Source organism: Sus scrofa, chromosome 9 (assembly GCF_000003025.6).
Source record: "Sus scrofa isolate TJ Tabasco breed Duroc chromosome 9, Sscrofa11.1, whole genome shotgun sequence".
Classification (NCBI taxonomy): Eukaryota; Metazoa; Chordata; class Mammalia; order Artiodactyla; family Suidae; genus Sus; species Sus scrofa.
Genome location: NC_010451.4, coordinates 86808849 through 86824447, shown reverse-complemented (window position 1 = coordinate 86824447; position 15599 = coordinate 86808849). Strand labels below are relative to the sequence as shown.

At 39.0% G+C, this 15599-nt stretch overlaps 1 long non-coding RNA gene across 2 annotated transcripts in view; it reads left to right on the top strand.

Annotated features, from left to right (window-relative positions):
* LOC110255481 overlaps nucleotides 1-15599 on the top strand; it is a 324773-nt gene that overhangs the window by 52886 nt on the left and 256288 nt on the right. The window contains exons 1-2 of one of the 2 annotated variants that reach the window (XR_002335848.1): nucleotides 11172-11509; nucleotides 13719-13773. The exons of the other annotated variant lie outside the window; for it this stretch is intronic. This is a non-coding gene — a long non-coding RNA (uncharacterized LOC110255481). Of the gene's footprint in view, nucleotides 1-11171; nucleotides 11510-13718; nucleotides 13774-15599 lie in introns of those variants that run through there. 2 annotated transcript variants of the gene reach the window in all.

The following is a 15599-nucleotide window of genomic DNA, read 5'->3' as shown; positions in this document are numbered from 1 at the left end:
GGACATTTAGTTTGTTAAAAAAAATTTATTAAGCATCTCCAATATGCCAGACCTGTGTTAGATGATGGGGATATAATCATGAGCAGCAGAAATACTGTCCTTTCCCTCATGGAACTTATAATCCAGCTGAGAAAACAGATTTTTTTTTTTTTTTTTTTTGTCTTTTTGCCATTTCTAGGGCCGCTCCTGCGGCATATGGAGGTTCCCAGGCTAGGGGTTGAATTGGAGCTGTAGCCACTGGCCTACACCACAGCCACAGCCACGCGGGATCTGAGCCACATCTGCAACCTACACCACAGCTCACGGCAATGCCAGATCCTTAACCCACTGAGCAAGGCCAGGGATTGAACCCACAACCTCACGGTTCCTAGTCAGATTTGTTAACCACTATGCCACGACGGGAACTCCTGGGAAAATGGATTTTAAATGGCAACTGACACAGAGTAGGGTCTCAGAAAATGATACTATCTTATTCTTCATTTACAAATGAGGGCATCTCAGCCAAGAGGCTAAGAGATGTGCCCCCAATTTCAGTCACTGCTGGCAGAGTCTGGACTTTATGTTAAGGTTTGGGATATAAACTCAAATACTTGTTTCAGAGGCTAGGGGTGATGCCCAGGGCCTTTGTGATGAGGTGGACCTTTTGATTCATTTGGAGATAACATATACTGGCCAAATACTGAAGTAGCATGCCCCCCCCTCCCCCAGCATGGCCAGGTGCTGCTAGGTGAGACTTACTTCAGGTCAATTGGAAATAATTTAAAAGTTATTAGTTCATTCTATGTGGAATTTGTTATCATCTTGTAGGTTCTTGGAAAATCTGCACAGAAATCAGTAACATAAGCCATAAGTTTGGGTTAAATGTGCATTGGTTTGTCTTGACCACAGAACTTGTTTTGAGGAGAGTATCCATAATGTAACTCAATGGCTCCCATTGAAGGACTCATATGAGAAACGTGAGGATTTAGAGACAGTGAAAATTTTGCTTCCTCCTTTCTTACAATGAGGGCCATGAAAATTATTGCTTACTTTTTCGCTCAGTCTGCACAAAATCTTGGATTCAAAATTCATGTCCAGTCACAGGAAACACATATATCCTTGAGGCTAGGATATATGTTTTCCTCTTGCTTCTTTGGTTCTGATATATCCTTCATTTCTATTATTTTATTGTCTGTATGTCCTTTAATTTGACCTACTATACTCAAATATATATATATATATATATATATTAAAAAAACCGCTTTCTCTTGTAGGGCAGTGAGTGCTGATACAGGAAAAAAGTAGAAGCACTGAGAGAGACAATTGGAGAAAACATGAATAAAGATGATCCCCAGATAGTTATTTTGTGGTAAACCCCTTTTGGTTTGCTGTAGACTTTCTGTTTGCTTCCCAAAGACATGGAATGGAGCCCAAGGACCTATGGCCACTTGGTTGACCTGGATCTGATCTCAGACAAAGGCCTTCTGACCCATTCCTTTGTCACTGTGTACGTTTGCTGGCATATCAGATAAGGCACAGCATTTAGATGCTTTTTAGTCCCATATTTCCCGTTTATCTAGATTTGCAAGAATAGTTTTTTTTTGTTTGTTTGTTTTTTTTTTTTTGGCTTCCAGTATGCTTTCTGTGATTATTAGGATTTTGTTACCTGTGATCAGGGCTCCCTTTACTCCTATTTTCTTTACCCTTGTGCGCTCAATTCACATCAGTTTTCTTTTGCAGAACAGCGTGTTTTCTGCAGAATTGGCTCTGTTCTTCTGTTCTTGTTGCTATCAAAAAGGAAATACAAATAAAATGTTTGGACTCAACACTCAATGGGAGTAATCTTTGACCATGTAGAGCCATAAAAACACCATAAAACCACCCAGATTTACCCCAGCTCTCCAGCCTGGGGAAAAAGTCAGGTCACAATAGGAGTCATAGAGCAGCCGATTTCTGGCCCAGCTCAGTTAGTGATATTCCTGCAAGCCAAGGTTTCTTTCTAGTTGAAGGGGTCAATCTTTGTCCTATGATAGGCTCACCAACACCCATGGATGGTCTGCCCTCTTTTTTGGCTTCAAGGTTCTACTCTTCTCTCTGCTGCCCCTGTTCTGTATTTTTCCAGGGATCTTATCCTGGTTGTAACTCTGGTGACTCCTTATGAGGAGACTCTTCCTGGTGTTCTGTCTCCTTAGCCCCAAGTTTGGAGCAATTCCTCAGCTCCTGTCCCATCTCCAGGCTCCCTATGATGAGTGTTATATCCTGTCACCAGGCATGGAGCAGAAGTAACAATGTCCTCCATTACCTGCAGGCCTTCGGGTATGACGATCCTTGTACTTGACCTGCTCATTAATGTTGTCCCTCTTCCATGTAATATGGCTGCATAGTTAGAGACCACCTTTTCCCATTGACCCTGCAGCTAGGTAAGGCCATGGAACTAAACTCTGAGTAATGGAATATAAGAGTTTAGGTTTTTGGTTACTTACTTAAAAACAAAATGTTTGGCTTATACATTATTATTCCCCCTTTCTTCTGGGGAACATCAATCATATTGATGACAGAAATTTGAATATTGGAATGTTTGTATCTGTCACTATGAACTTCACAGCATTTCAATATTTGAAAACTTGAGATCAGTGGTGATATTAATGAACATGACTGTGATATTGTGTAATGAGATGTATCAACATTTGGAAATCGGCAAAACGCAGTGAACCAGTAATTTCTAAATGACCAATGCATGACGTTAATAAACCACACATGGGTAAAAGATCCATTGGAAGTGTAAAATAAGAAATTTTGTTTGTTTTTTTGGATAATTTTGGACAAACATATTTAGTGTGCAATCACCATTATGCCAATGGATTTAAGGTAACAGAGTATAAATAGTTCACTGATATGGTTTCAGACTTCTTGCTGCAGCTAACTTTTGTGAAACTACCACTTGAGTTGTATTGTCATATCAAAGAACGATATTCACAACTATCTGAAAAGGCTACTAAAATACTCTTCTCAGCTACATACTTGTAAGAGGCTAGATTGTCTTCAGGTATTTTAACTAAAAAAACTTACTGCACTAGATTGACTACAGAAGCATTCAGTCACCACAGCCACTACTACCACCACCATCTTGTCTTCTGTTGTTAGGTCATCTTTGAAGAGATTTTAAAAAATATCTAATAATGCCACTCTTTTCACTTTTTAAAAAGGTATAGTTAAAAACATAAGTTGTGTTAGCATACAACAGGTTTATCATTATTTTAATAAGGAACTCATAAGTATTTCAATAATTTTTCAGTTCTATTTTTGAATAGAGTAAATACCAATAGATACAACCCACATAAACATATTTCTTTGGGGAGTCCTCAATAATTTTTGAGTGTAAAATGATCCTGATACCAAGACATATGAGAATCCTTGCCTTGAATTATGGCAGAACCACAGGTTGGACTTAATGTGGGACCACTGAGTGAGCTCTGAGAATACAGTGATCTCCTTCCAGATATGGTATATGAAAGAATAACATACCTCAGTTTTTTTTTTTTTTTTTTTTTTTTTTTTTTTTTTTTGTCTATTTGCCATTTCTTGGGCTGCTCCTGCCGCACATGGAGGTTCCCAGGCTAGGGGTCTAATCGGAGCTGTAGCCCCTGGCCTACGCCACAGCCACAGCAACACGGGATCTGAGCCACGTCTGCAACCTACACCATAGCTCACGGCAACGCCGGGTCCTTAACCCACTGAGCAAGGCCAGGGATTGAACCCGCAACCCCATGGTTCCTAGTCAGATTTGTTAATCACTAAGCCACGATGGGAACTCCAAACATACCTCAGTTTTATTTGTGCTGCTTGTATATTGGGGTCTCTTTGCTGCAGCATCTTGGCCCATGTCCTAAATAATAAATTGGCCTAAAAGTGATCTAAGGGACACTTAGAATTATTTTTCGCCTTCAACCCACAATCCATGTCTCCAGACTGAGCTTATTATGCACCTTGACTCTCTCCCAGGAATAGCCCAGACAGTTGAGCAATGTCTTTTTTCCTTAATTTTTTAAACAAAGTCATCCTGGATCAATTGTTGGTCTGAATTTATCAAGTCATTTTTCCTTTTCATGAGGGACCTCTGAATACTGAAATGGTGGAGTTTTTTTAATAAGTAAACTGCCTATATCCATATTCCGGAATCTCTTTTACATAATGTTTTAATCTGCATTCTGTCTTTGTTCTCTTAATGTCAATGTGTTTGGCCTAGTTGTTATGGTAATACTGTTTTTTTCTGAGACAACAATGAAGGCTTGCAGTTTAACAAGCCCAGGGTATCATTTGGAACAGTGGAAGAATACTTGAATGGGAAACTTTCTGGAAAATTCATCATTGTTGGTCATCATGTTTCTAGTAAAAGTCCCTAGAATATGAGAATCACATTTCCCTAATTTCTCTTTACTAGACTTTGCACAGTTGAGTGAAATTGATTTACCAACATACTCTTTAATGATAGCATTGCTGTCCTATGGTGTATAACTCAGGTGTATATAAACACACAAATCTTGATTCCTTAGGAGAAGAGAGGAGACCTCCTGGTCTTTAACCAGTTTCCTTTTCTTACAAACCATATTAATTAATTTTTTTAGTCATTTCCTTGTTCAAAATATCATGAATTACTCATTGTCTTCAAAGTTAAGTCCGCTTTCCATTCTGGGTACTTAAGAATCTTCATGGTTTGGCTTCATTCTACCTAGCCACTGAGACTCTTAGCAGGCAGCTGAAAGCCCTGCAGGCAGCTGAGTCCACTGAGGAGGAGAGAAGGGAGAAGTGTAGACACTTTGAACCCAGTGCTATCATTAGTCTCTTGAAAACACACTTTATGCTCTTGTCTCCACTCATACTCATCTGCAGTATCACAAGCCCAGTTGAACTCAACCCTGCCTATTCTAAACCTGATGTAACAGTTGAGCATTGTTGGAAAATATCAAGCAACTGTGCTTTCTCCCTTTAAAATTGTAACCATAGGAGTTCCCACTTAGCAAGTGGGTTAAGAATCTGACTGCAGCAGCCCGGATTGCTGCAGAGGTGTGGGTTCGATCCCCAGCAAAGTGCAGTGAGTTAATGACCTGGTGTTGCAGCCTTGGTGTAGCCATGTGGCAGCAGCTTGGATTCAGTCCCTGGACCAGGGACTTCCATTTGCTGAAGGTGTGGCAAAAAACCCCCCAAAAACATTGTACCCACAGATCTCAAATGGACACCCAACAAACTGTAAGCCTGCAAACTTCTTTCATACCTTTACCCTCCCATGATTTGAGGCAATACCATTTCTCTTCTACCTTCCTAAGCTGACGACTTTGCTTTGTAATTTTTTTTTTTTTTTTTTTTGTCTTTTTGCCATTTCTTGGGCCACTCCCATGGCATATGGAGGTTCCCAGACTAGGGGTCTAATCGGAGCCATAGCTGCTGGACTACACCACAGCCACATCAACGTGGGATCCAAGCCTCGTCTGCAACCTACACCACAGCTCATGGCAAGGCTGGATCCTTAACCCACTGAGTAAGACCAGGGATCGAACCCTCAACCTCATGGTTCCTAGTCAGATTTGTTAACACTATGCCACGAAAGGAACTCCAAGATATTTTTAAAAGAATACATAAAACTGACTTATCTGCTCACACATAATTTACCTGCCCTCCTTTTATTAGTTTCCATCTAAAGGCAAAGCTCTCTTAGTTGCTATGACTGTGGTGCAGGCCAGCAGCTATAGCTCTGATTCAACCCCTAGACTAGGAACCTCCATATGCTGTGTGTACAGCCCTAAAAAACAAAAAAACAAACAACAAAAAAGACAAAGGTCTCCACTCCTGGTCCTGTTATTTGTACCTGTGAACCATTGCTGTGGAACAGGAGAGAATAACTTCTACACTTTGCAGGAGTTGATAGTTATCACATACGCTCCCATCCATTGAGTCTTAGGTAGTAGATATATTGGCTTGCTTTCTGTCTTGTGAAATTGCTGGTCAGGTCTATTGCTCTGGCTCTTTTCTCTGCTTGGGACAATATTCATTTAGGTTTTAGCATGGATGTTACTGGTTACCTCCTGAGAGATGCTTACTTGACCATAGTAACAAATGTAGACTTCTGGATTAATTTTCTAGGACCATCATAAAAAACTGTCACAAACTTGGTAGCTTAAACAACAGAAATATTTTTTCTCACAGTCCTGAAGGCTGGAAGTTTGAACTCAAGGGGTTGGCAGGATTGGTTTCTCTGGAGGCCTCCGGCCTTGGCTTATAGGCGTCTGTTTTCTCCATGCTTTTTCACATGGTCTTCTCTTTCTGTGTCTTTGTCCAAATTTCTTCTTAGAAGGACACAAGTCAAATTGGATTAGGGCATGTCTTAACGACTTCTTGTTACCTTAATAAACTCTTTAAACACCCTGTCTCCAAATGCAGTCACATTCTGACATCCGGGGGGTTAGAACTTCAATATATGAATTCTCAGAGGACACATCTCATTCCATAACAGCATACCTCATTGACTCTCTATCCCGTTGTGCCATTTTTTTCTTTGCATTTATCATTATCTGAATTTATATTATTCTTATTTGTTTCTATAACTGTCTTCCCCACTAGAATGCAAGCTCTATAAACGAAGGGGCTTCTTTTTTGGTTTCCTTATGCTAGAACAGTGTCTAGCACCAAATCCAAGCTGATTGAGTATTCATGAAAAGGCAGAAAGGACTAGAGAATTGTAGATGCTTCATTTCAACCTGGTGGAGTATTCATTGTCACTTCTGCACTATTGTTTTTTGGTTCTCCAACTTTTAATGCTTCCTTTTTTCTCTTCACATCCTTCAAGGTTTATACCAAGTCATCACTCTTTCTGGAAAGCTTTCCAAATTCCATAGCAGAGACTGATTTTTCCAGTCTCCAAATCTTCCACAGCAGGTTTTGCCTCAGTTAATTATGTTGCCACATCATTGGCTATGACTTTTGGTTGTTTTCTGTTTCCTTTTTTTTTTTTGTCTTTTTGCCTTTTCTAGGGCTGTTCCTGCGGCATATGGAGGTTCCCAGGCTAGGGGTCTAATAGGAGCTGTAGCCGCCGGCCTATGCCTGAGCCACAGCAACGCCAGATCCAAGCCGTGTCTGTGACCTACACCACAGCTCATGGCAATGCCGGATCCTTAACCCACTGAGCAAGGCCAAGGATCGAACCTGCAAACTCATGGTTCCTGGTCAGATTTGTTAACCACTGAGCCACGACGGGACTCCTGTTTCCTGCCTTTATACGTGTGTTCTGCCTCTCTAGTGCGGTTGTGATGTGCACAAGGGTATCAGCCATCATCTATTTATTTTGTTTCTGGGTATACTATAAAGTCCTAAGTTAATAGTGAAGCTGAGTTCAGCAGGCTTGGATGCAATTTCCATTTCTTATTTAGCTGCAAAAGAGGCATCTCTGGACAAGGAACCCTGAGTGGAGTTGGCAGGTGTGTGTGGTGTATTTTCTGAGCCAGTAAGAAAAATCACCTGATCTGCCTAGATATTTCTGCCCCCATTTGCCTCTCCACATTGGCTCAAAGATTTATAATGGCAATTTTCTGAGATGTTATTAGGCTGAAAACTAGAGCAAGCTGTTTTTTAGAAATTCTTTATTGAGGTATGTTTAACATAAAAAACCATAGATAATTTAATGTATGCACTTTGTTAGAATTTGAGATAAGTCTGCACCTTGGGAAAGCATCATCATTATTAAGAACAAGTTATTTTATTATTTTAAAAAATTGTATTGATTTTGTATTTTTGTTTGTATTTGATTTGTAATCTTTTTTGTTTTATTATTACATAAGTCTTGGGCATCGAAAAGGCTTATACTTAGTTTTATGATTATATGTATTTTAAGAAGTTTTTTTTAAAAAAATCTTTTTTTTTCCTTCAGAAGAGATACATACTTTTTTTTTTTTATATATATTTGTATACATGTAAGGATAACCTGACCCCCTTGCTGTACAGTGGGAAAAGAAAAAAAAAAAAAAAGAAGAGATACATACATTCTTTGACAGAATATAGTATGTAGATTTGATAAGGACTGGCTACCCATTTGACGATTGTAAGAGCAAGTTGTTTTTGACCACACCTGCAGCATAAGGAAGTTCATGTGTCAGGGATCAAATCTGAGCCACAGCTGTGACCTCTGCCACAGCCACAGCGTGCTGGATCCTTTAACCCACTGTGTCAGGCTGGGGTTTGAACCAGAGCCTCCACAGAGAAAAGCTGGATTATTAACCCACTATGCCATGGCAGGAACTCCAGAGCAAGTTGTTTTAAATGCAAATATCTCTCAACAGAGGCAAGGTGGTGTCTTACATTCACAATTCCAGACTGGTTCTTTTCTAGAAAACAGACTTAGTGCAGAGTGGGAAAGGGATTGAATGAGGTGGGGAAAAGGTGCTAAACAGGAAACTGAGTACCCAATTTTTGCTTGAACTAAAATCAGCTCTGATATGGACTAGCAGGGCTGGAGAATGAGAGGATGTTTTCTTGAGCTAGAATCAGATGTGGCTGGGACTCTGTTCTAAAGAGCCAGGTCTCACATTCTCTCTCTATTATTATGAGCCATATGACCTTAGCAAAATTACTTAACTTTTCTGAGTCTAAGAATTTCCATTTACTTCTAGGATTATCCTGGGATTACGTCTAAGTTTCTATAAAGACTTAAAGAGTGTTTAATAAATATTAACTACTTTCGTAGAGTGGTCTTCTTTGTTTAAATCATTCTCATTGGAACTAAGAGTAGGTCTGTTCTCTTGGGAATGATGTAGAAGGTGAAGGATAGGGCTGATTTATACTTGACAGATTGCTATTCCGTCTCTCTGTTTTCTTATTAGGGACAGTGGACCTCCAGCTTTTGGAACAGAGGAGTTGCTTTTTATTTTCCAGAAGGTTTGAAGTTACTGGGAAGTAAATGCGAGGGGAAGTGCAGATAATGAAAAACCTCTGGGGAAGTTGGAATGGGCATGGGGAAGATGGTACTCTTGTCTTTGAGAGTGATACTGTCCCAGAAAGGAAGCACATATATTAGAAGGAACCACACCCGACCCTCGAACAACATGAGTTTGAACTGTGAGGGTCCACACACATGTTTATTTCTGTCAATAATAAATACTATAGTTCTACATGATCTGGGTTGATTTAATCTGAAGATGCAGAACCATGGATATGAAGGGCTGACTATAAGTTATACTCAGATTTTTGACAGCAGAGGGTCAGCACCCTAACCCCCCACTTTGTTCATGGGTCAAGTGAACTTCCTTTGCCACTGGGGATTCCACTGAGCTAATCCCAAAAGAAAGATAGGTCTAAGATTATTGCCATCTTGGAATAAACTAAAGCCCAGTGAACTGACTTGAAGGAAAGTCATACAGATGAACTCCAAGGCAAATGCTCTTCCGATGACTTTATGCTGCCTTTCCCACCCACTTCAGAAATGAACAGCAAAAGTGTTGAAATCCAAAGAATATTCTAGAAATCCATGTGGACCCTCTCAGAAGTAGAATTGTAGGGTGGGGTGACCTTTTAAATAGTTTAGATATACAATGTTTATATTACATCAAAATTTTCATAGGCCTCACCTACTTTGAGGCCAATTTTATGCTCTGAAGATACACACTACTTCCTGCCAGCTACCAAAACAGTCTTGAAGTGATGGACATAATGACTCATGGCCATGTAAACATTCCTTTGAGACACATATCACTGTATTTGTTATTACACTACTGTCCAAACACACACAGAATCTCAGGAGGTAAAATAAGGTTAATGTTGAAGAGTTTAGTCTCACCATTTCTCTTTTATTCATATAAAACTTTTGAAATGTTCACTGCTTGGAGTTCACTTTTGCTCCTCATAAAGGATAAGGTAAGGATGAGTGACAAGTATGTCTTTGTAGTCTAGCCATATTCTGGAACTATTTTATTTGGATACCACACCTAAGTCATAGCTGAGAAATCATCCGACATGAATCACATGACCCAGCTTGGAGGTGTGGAACTGGAGCGAATTGGCATCAAACAGCACAATGGATAATGGCAAAGCAGAGGGTATTATTCTATAAAATGTCCACTAGCTACTCAAGGTGGAAAAATGGCTTGCTTATAGCTGAAGCTGATAATATGGGTAATAAAATGGTCACATTCATATACCTTGGCCCTAAATCTCATGCCATAAATTCATGCCAATGACAAGACTCTTTTCATGATTTCCTTAACTAATTTGTAAATGGTACAAAGTACCTATACTATCCATATAGTGTACATTGGATTAAAGGAATATATATTTTATGTCAACCATAGGACCTAAAGGTACTGGGACACAGTGAGAATTCATATGTGCATCAATGGACTTCATAGTATGTTATAATGCTGAAAATATTTTAGTAGCCCCTCTATATTCATTTTTTTTAATTTGCATAATAATAGAGGTATTTTTTATTTGTTCATTCATTTAGTATTTAGAGTAAACCAAGTGTTAACTCTAGTTCTTATTAGTTGAATAACTTTTGGTACTTCACCTTTCTACCTCATTTTCTTCATGTGTAAAATTAAGAAAATTATAGTACTTACTTCCTAAGTTTATTGTGATTATTAAGTGATTGAATATCTATGAAGTGCTATGAACATGGTCTCAAACATTGAAAACACTAACATTTGTTAATTTTGGTATAGGAGACACAGTGATTATGTTGCTGTATACTAAGTTACCCTAAAATTTAGTGGCCTAAAACAACACGCTTATTATTTCACAATTTTTGTGGGTCAGGAAATGGAGCATGGCTACCTGGGACTCATCTAGAGTCTTCTACTTTGCAGGTTATAATCAAAGAATCCCCTAGACTGTAGTGCCACTACAGACATGGTTGTTGACAGGATTTAGTTCCTCTATAGCTATCGGCTAGTAGTTGCCTTCAGTTCCCCACCATTTGGGTTTTTTCAACATGAAAGCTTGCTTCATCAAAACTTATGCAAGTTGAGAAGTCAGTAGATTAGAATCAGCTAGCAAGGTACAATTCACGGTCTTTTACAACCTAATTATGGAATTGATGTTCCATCTCTTTTGCCATATTTATTAATTAGAAGTGAATTACTAGGTCCAGCCCACACTGAAGGGGAGGGTATTGTACAATGCTAGTGTGAATACCATGGGTCAAGGATCATTGGAGCTCATGTTTGAAGCTACCTACCATGCTGGTGAACAATGCAAACTGAAGGACTACATGTTTATTGGGGGAGACAGACATTAAAAATAATTCTAGAATAAAATGGCAATTAAAAGTTGTAACAAGCACTATGAATTGAAAACACCATATTTGATGACAAATTGCAATATTTGTGCCTGATTTGAGTTGGCAAATTTCAAATGAAGACATCTTTGAGGAAATACTTTTTAGTTTCAGATTTGAAGCGTGAGTGAAGTTAGCCAAGGGTGGATTAGGGAGAAAGTTGAGACCTTTCAGGAGAGTGAACAGATGATGTGAAGGTCCTTGAGGTAGAGGGTGAGTACCTGCACTTCACGTGGCTTGGGATTCTTACCACACGCTGGCTAGTTTTTGATATAGAGTTCTCTGAGAGAAGGAAGTAGGAGCAGAAACTGCCAGGTCAAGGTAATGGGCGTCTGTTCCATTGTATCATATTGATCATAGCAGTTAGAGACCCAGAACAGAGTCAAAGGGAAGGATACTAAACTCTGCCTTTGGACTGGAAGAGCAGTATGCTTATATGAGAACTAGCAGAGTTGTTTGGGGTCATCCTTGGGAAAAACCCACAATTGGTGATTTTAGCAAGAGTAATTTAGATTTGAGTTAAAAATTGGATAAGAACTAAGAAAGCAAAGCAAACATGTGTAGATGCCTCTTTAAGATGCTTGGGTAGGGCTGGGAGATGAGACTTGGGGGGACTGGTAGAAGATGGGGTGAAGAGAAGACTTCGAAGTGATACTTGTATGTTTTAGGAGATGAACCTCTAGAGAAGAGCTTGAAGATCATAATAGAGATGGGCTAGCAGATGAAATACATTTCTAAGAGACAGAAGGAGAAGTAGTTTAGGATATACATTGGGGAGATTGAGTTTTGGTAGGAGAATTTTTTTTCCATTGTAACAGGAAGAAAAAAGGGGAATATATGGTAGATGCAGGTAGAGTTGAAGGCTGACTTTTCATTAGTGTTGGGGGTTGCAGGTAGCTGAGACTTAGCAACACATGGAGAATGCAGAAAAGAAGTGTGTGGGCAGAGTGGGAGAACTCAGAGCACTGCAACATTTTAGTAAAGAGAGGAAGAGGGCAATTATCTCAGATGCAGTTGAACCCAATTCAAGGAAAGATTTTTAGTTTAATTACTGTGTTGCTACCTTAACAGAGTGTTGTATTGCAGAATTTACGGCTTTTTTTTTTTTTTTTAATCGCTGAACAGGAAATAACACAAGGAAAGTTTTATTCATTTGCATGATCTCTGTTCTCTAGGCTTCTTTCTTAAGTTAGGCTAAGCTAAACAAAACAGGAAAATTTCCTTTTAGAAGCAGAAGAATCCCTCACCCCAGTGGGAAGAAATAGCTTACGGGGTTCCAGATCAACACCGTGTCTTCAGCTTTGACTGGATGCTTATATGAGAAATGTAGATATAAAAAAATGCTGAATGACATTTATAGCCTGTGATGAAGCCAGTTATTTCTTGCATAAGGCCATGCACAATTTACTCTTTTTGAATTTTGCTCTCAGATGTTTTTCTCTTTGGAAGAGACAGACTATTTAATTTACTGGATAATTAAAATGCTAAAACAATCACTTTTTGCCCGCTCCCCACCCCCTTTGCATTGAGTGTCAGGATCTCAGACCTAAATTTAGTGCTGTACCAAAGTATTTATGGATGGTGATGTCATAGATTTTAAGAACGGATTTTGAAATTGTATTTCTCCAAGTTTGGAGCCTACCGTATAGGGTTATTTTGAGGAGGAAATGAGTTAATACACATGAAGTACTTAGAATACTGCTTGGCATTTGACTGTTAGCCCCATTGGTCTCAACTGTACCCTTCAACTGACAGTGGTTGATTTGCAGATACAGCAATTCCCAGTTTTCCATGCTCACATTTCTAGAGATTTTTTAAGGTATCTCCCCTGCTTCTGCAGAGGAAGTAGTAGGTGGTTTCTAAGAAATTATCCAGTTTTTTGACCATGCATATTTTATGACTTTTGTCTGCAGAGGTAGGATAAAGGAGAATAATATATATCCAAGGCAACACATAATCAGTATGAATTGTTCTAACTTAACACTGATGAACTCTATTTTTGAACTGGAGAGTGGATATTAATTTTACACTTATAATATTCTTCTCACTGTAAAATTTCTTCCTACCTGGTATGAATGGATGGGCTGCATTAAGAAAGAGATTACTGGCTCATAGTATCCCAGAAGAGGCAGGATAAGAAACCTTTAAGATTCTTGGTGTGTAGGGACATAGGATCTACATATATGAACAAAGAGATTAGCATGTAACATTAGCATGAGAAAAAATAGGCCCAAGGGATACATATCATTTGAAGCACTCAGTCATCTTACTGTCTCTTAAACATATTTTCTGAGATAATCAATTCCTTGTTCAAATGAAGTTTATGGGCATTTTTTCTAGAGTGTTGTAGAAGAATTGACATGTTAAGTAAAAAATGTCCTTCCAACTCTTAATATTTCTGATTTTATGATCTTGTCTTCAGAGCATTGAGTCTGAAGTTGCTCCACTCACAGTGCAATGGTCTCATTTGAAATTAGGTGAGTCACTTTGATTTTATCGTGGGGCTGGGTATCAGGGCGTCCCAAACATAGGCAAGCAGACCTTTCCCTGTATATTCTAAATTAATCCCTCTGAGGCCAACATAACTGTTGCTCCAAGATTTGGCTCTAAGTGTGCATTCTTTCAGATCACAGTATGATTGTTCCCTCTTTTTGTAGCTCCATTATAAAGAGGGTTATCAAATTCTGGTTAAGGGTTGGATAGCTTAGGTGTATTTTTGCATCAAATCAGGGATTTTTTTATTCATTTTGCATCTAGCTTGACATAAAAGATAAATATACCCAAGGGGTTTATTCTATCTGAAGTTTCAGGAATTCACTGGCTGCCACCCAAGGCTTTGAGTCAGGTTGGGGTCTCCTTAACAGATTTGATGCTTCATTTGCACTGTTTTGATTATGGGGTGTGTGCTGCAAGTTAAAGGCTTGAGTATGGGTGGAAGAAGGCTTTATCTAGAGTCTAAGGCATGGGTGTTATGAGTTGCTCTCCTTACACCCTGTATCTGCCAGCTTGAAACCCAGTGTTTGAGAAAGGGCCAGGATCCTTAATTCACAATTCACTCTCATACTGATTCTGATGCTGTGAATTTATCAACACTTCACTCTCATACTGATCCCGTATTTGAAATGGCACCCCAATTCCGTCACACAGAAAGAAGACAACTGACTTAGGTGTGCCCAGTATCCTGGCAGATGTTTAGTATTTCATAAATGCTAGACTAGTAGATAATCACTGTCAATGACTGTTTTTGATATCTGGCATTGATAACCAAAATGCGTCTGGGGCTTTCCTTTTAGTTTTTGATAATGTCAAACTTGCTAGGAAAATGGGAAACAATGTATGAATTTTGAGTTTCTTCTTTTTGATATGCATTTTACTAGGCTATCAGTTTTTTTTTCCCTATTGTATACAATCTTGTATTGTTTCTTAATTGTTTTAACTGTAGACTGGAAGCATTTTTATGGCAGATTTCCTTAATTCCCTGTTATATCTTAATTTCTAGTCAAAGAAAAAATAACTAGCATCTTGAGACTCACTCTCTGATTGATTAAGAAATAGGATTTAGTTCCAGTTGTTAAAAAAAAAAGGTGAAGGAAGAGAGTTTAGGATTTATTTAACACTTCATCAAATGGACAGTCTCCACTTAGAGGACCTCACAATGGAGTAGAAGGCAGGGAGTTTTTATAGGATAAAAAATAAAGAACAAGGAAGAGAAAAATAGAAACTATCTGATTAGCTGGGGCTATATCGTTAACTTGTTTGGGTGTTTGAGATGAGAAGGAACAAGGAAATAAGTATAGAGCCCAGAGTAGGCTTGGCTTTCAGGGGTTGGTGACTGGTTATACTGCATTTCTGGTTAAGTGAAGCATTTAACATGGACAAGAAAGTTATCTTAGTTTTGATGTGCTGACATGGCACCCAGTCAGGAGTTCTTGGACTGGAAATTATTTCAACACAACTGATACATTAAGAATTGGACTTTTAGCCTCCATTTCTTCAGATTATTCTAGGTGCTCTAACACTTCCAAAGTGTGCATACTTTTTGCCCAGGGAAGAGTTGGTGTGTCAAAATGAGGGGGAGGGGCAGGGGCAAGAGACAGAGAAGCAGCCCAGGAGAGGAGAGAGGATTTGCTTTTCCTGAGCCTAGCACATCACCTGTTTGGTATGTGGGTGGCCAGTGGTGGCCGCTTGGTAGAGGTTGGTTGATGAAGGAATGAATGAATGTGTGAAAGCTGAGTTATTTTGGACAGACAAGTTGGGTTAGCTCCAAATATTTCTTCTCTTTTCTTGGGAAAGCTAAATTAAA